The following is a 4,121-nucleotide window of genomic DNA, read 5'->3' as shown; positions in this document are numbered from 1 at the left end:
CTCTCAGTGCACAGCTCAGACCAGACCTACCCCTCCCTCTTTGTCCCATCAGAAGGGCCTCAAGGTCTGCAGTCCATTCTGGGGCTGTGGGTGCAGGCTGTAGACTCACGCTCTTCCCTGGGGGAAAGCTGTGGCCCGCACCCCCACAGAGGCGAGGTCTGTCCTCCTCCCCTAGACAGAGGGAGATGCTCAGAGCCTCTGAGCAGAGATGCACTCAGGAACCTGTGTGGCTGGGCTCCCCCTCCTCTACGAGGGAAGTGCAGACCTCAAGGGAGCCAGTAGGAAGGGGTCCGTCTAATGGGGCTCAGGTGTGAATGTCCCTGCCACACAGAGGTTGGGCAGGAGCCCTTTGGGGGAGCTGGGTGGGAGCCTTGCAGTGGGGCCTTCTCCAGCTTGAAAGATAACGCTGCTGCACGAAAGGCGGGATGCTTGAGAGTCAGATGAAAAACCGTGTGCGCCTCTCCTGGGAGCCTCTGCTGGGGAACAGGGTTTTGCCTCAGGAAGGAGGCAGCAGGCCCGGAATGGTGCCGATTCCTGGCCGCTGGGAGACCCAGTGTGGCTTCTAGGCCAGCAGGTCCAGGCGAGGCCTGGAGTGGGAGGTGCAGGGGAGGTGACAGTGCTGAGGCCAGAGGCTGCTCAGTTGTATCCCCGAGTCCCAAACTCACTGCCTGGGTGTGGTGTGAGGGAGAAGAGCTGAGGCCTGTGACAGGTCTGACCTTTGTCTCCGAACCACCTGGATCCCCTGTGGGTGCCAGGAAAGGGGGACCGCAGAAGGTGGAGAGCAAGATGAACATTAGCACACGTGAGGAGCGCTTCCTATGAGATGGAAACCCTCACCCTAGGTGTTCGGCGGGAGCATGGAGCCGTGGAGAAGTAGAGGAAGTGAGCTCGGTCAGAGGGCTTGCGTTGGGTCCATTGGGCCTGAAACCAGAGGCCCTGTCAGTGTGGAGCCTCCTTTCCCTGCCAGGCGCCTTGGATCTGGGAAGATCACTAGAATCTGGCCCTTGGCCCTGGGCTGCCACTCAGAACGCTCCGGGTGTTAGGGTGGCTGTTTCACTGTGTTGGAAATCAGTGTCCTCCCCGTGGAGAGGCAGGTTAATCGTGGCCCCTGCTCACCTCTCCTGTGAGGTGCTAGTGAGGTGAAAAGGTCCGGCTCCCCAGGGTGTCCAGGCGCAGACTCAGTGGCTGCATGGAGTGCATGAAGCCGTCCAGGTGCTCTCTGTTCGACCAGGACAGGGTCCCGCCAGTGTGAGCTCACAGGGGTCTCTCGGGGCCTCAGCCCCAGGAGGCTTCGGAGCGGGCTGCTCGGCCTGGCGACACGGACATGCTTTCTGATCTTGGTGATCTTACTTTATCTTCTGATTTTATAGCAACTAGGTAAAATATGATATACTAGACTCAATGGCCTTCAAACTCAGGCCAGAAAGAGAATTCCCTACTATTTTCCTGTACATGCCCTGACCAGTACCTGTCTTTGATATTGTGCATTGTAGTTTTTGAAACGACAGTTCTGTTTCATTTTTATTGTTATATTGTATGATTTTACATATATTACATGTAAGTATACATTTGTAATACAAAAATCGATATACAACCCAAGCACTTTAACATCTAGAAAGGAGAGGAGGTGCTGCATTTTCAAATACTTTTAACAATTAATTTTCAAGGAGACAAACATTCCAAAGCCCTTCACATTCGAAAGCCTTGTGTTCACATAAATTCCTTGTCCATGGCATGTCTTTCTGAAGCAATATCCCCGCTGATGGGCTCCGTGAGCCACAACATCGAGCCTGGGTGGAATTTTCTTTAGCTCGGCTTTTCCTCAACCTAGAATAGCCACTACCGTGGAAGGCGGAGCGTGATGGTGAGCTTTATTCTTGCGCTGCTAGTGTTGTATTACAGGGCTGACAATAGTCAAACCTAGAGTTTGTTTACAGGCTCTTGTTAAAAATATAATAAATGTTTGACTAACATTTAGAAATTATAATGTACCTGAATTCTTTGTATTGTGTTTGAAAAACTACAGCTTTCTCACTGTGCTTGGCAACTATACATCCTACCTATGGAAATAATTTGAACATCTGATGGACAAAATATCTACATATCTCCTAGGCGGTTGGGGTATTATTTCATCGATTCAGCTATAATTCTGGCTTGACAATTCTCAACTGCAGTAAATGTAATCAAGCGAAATAGTAACACTGTAGGCAGGTGTGGTGGTACACACCTATAATCCCAGTACTCTGGGAAGCTGAGGCAGGACAGTGGCAAATTGGAGCTCAGCCCAGGCAACTTAGCAATTTAGCAAGACCCTGACCCAAAATAGATGAATAAATGTAAACAAGTGAAAAATCATTACCATGATATTATCCTACTTTTCAGAAGTAAATAATGGAGGCACAACAACGTTCCCTGACTCACCCAAAACCATGAAGGGAATGAAGGACAGAAAAAGTATTTATTTCTAACTCATCAACTATGCTAACCCCTAGTTTATACCCTCTCTCAAAATCAGCTCAGTCTGACAGATACAGATTCAGGAATGTTCGCTTGATCTAGACTAGTGTGATTAGAAAATTTATAGTGTATACCTAGAATGTACCAATAATCTCAATAAAAATACAAATAAAAAAAGGATATTTAACTTCAAGAATGTATATGTTTATAAGGCATAGTTAAGACTTTACGAATGAAATAGGAGCATTTTTCCAAATTATTAGGCCTGTAATAAGTTACTAATTAAATTTGACAGAATTACTTTCAACCCAAATTGAGAATATAAATTTAAAGTTCTAAGAAAGATGTTTTTAACGTGATTTTTTAAAAATACGAATTACAAGGCTCATGACATTCGAAAGGCAGTAGCACAGCCACAAACACCTGAACAGATGTATTAAGTCATCTTCTCATGGATCCTTTGTTTTATGGAACCGCTCTCACAAAGCACTCATAATGTTTCCTCGTATTCCTCGGTGCTCCTCATCAATCAGAGCTTGAACAGCATTCTTGGTCTTTTCAGCTAATTCTGCTGCTGTTATCTTTGGAGCACGGGAACGGGATCACCTCAATCGGTCCATATCTTCTCTGGAAACTCCATGCGCTGGAGCAAATGGGTAGCGGAAGTTTTCCTAAAGCTGCCTAAATAAACTCATTCCTCCGGGTGATCTAAATCTTTCTGGAGAATGAAGAAGTAGGGGCTTCTGTGACGCTGGACGCACACTGAGGAGATTCTCGTCAGTGAAATAAAGAGGATGCACGTGTGTAACTACGGAATCGCTCCTGTGCTGTGAGAAGCTGGAAGTGTAAATAAGGATCAATGTATAGTAGATCGTGTAAAACAGGAAGAAAAGGTCCAAAGGGGAAGGGGAACTGGGAGGGGTAGGGGAAAGGAAAGAAGGGAGAGGAAAGAACAGAAACAAACTCTTTGTAAATGGGGAGAGGTTGGAAGGGTGGAAGGGAGGGCAGGGAATGGGGAGACAATTAAGAACCGAGATTATGACCTGGCAAGGTACCAGATCCCATGATGAATGTCAGCATACTGTATACCTAAACGTACCAATAAAATTAGTGAGCTAGAAAAATAAAGCCATCTTGAGTATTTCGTGTGAATGTAGAGATAAGGGGTGTGAAATGCAGTTAGGGATGGCGTTAGCACAGTTGCCTCGGGTCCTGAGTTGTGTGCTTTCTTCGGCTGTGGCCTTGCTTGTGGCCAGATCCCTGCCATCCTCCACCTCTGCGCCCGAGTCCCCTCCTCGCTGCTGCATGGATTACTGCGAGAGCAAAGCCCTTGCGATTACCCCACATGACACTGGAGGTTTCATCATCAATTAGGGCTTCTCGGCTCCACTGGAGAAATAGCTAACAAGTGATTGCTCCTCAATTTCAGCACATTTTTCTCTAGGCACAAAACACATCAAGGAATAAACCTAACCCTTTACCCTACAGCCACCAGGAGAGGCACACTGATTTGCCTGTTCATTCTATTTTTAATAAAAAAGAAAGATAACTCAGGGCCTGGAGATTTAGCTCAGTGGTACTACACCCACCTGGCACGCACAAGGTCCTGAGTTCAATCTCCCGTACTGGGGAGAGGAAGAGAAAGAGAGGGAGAGGGAGAGGGA

This window comes from Fukomys damarensis, unplaced genomic scaffold (genome assembly GCF_012274545.1).
Source record: "Fukomys damarensis isolate Sample0158 unplaced genomic scaffold, DMR_v1.0_HiC HiC_scaffold_33, whole genome shotgun sequence".
Lineage (NCBI taxonomy): Eukaryota > Metazoa > Chordata > Mammalia > Rodentia > Bathyergidae > Fukomys > Fukomys damarensis.
Note: the sequence above shows the minus strand (reverse complement) of the source record.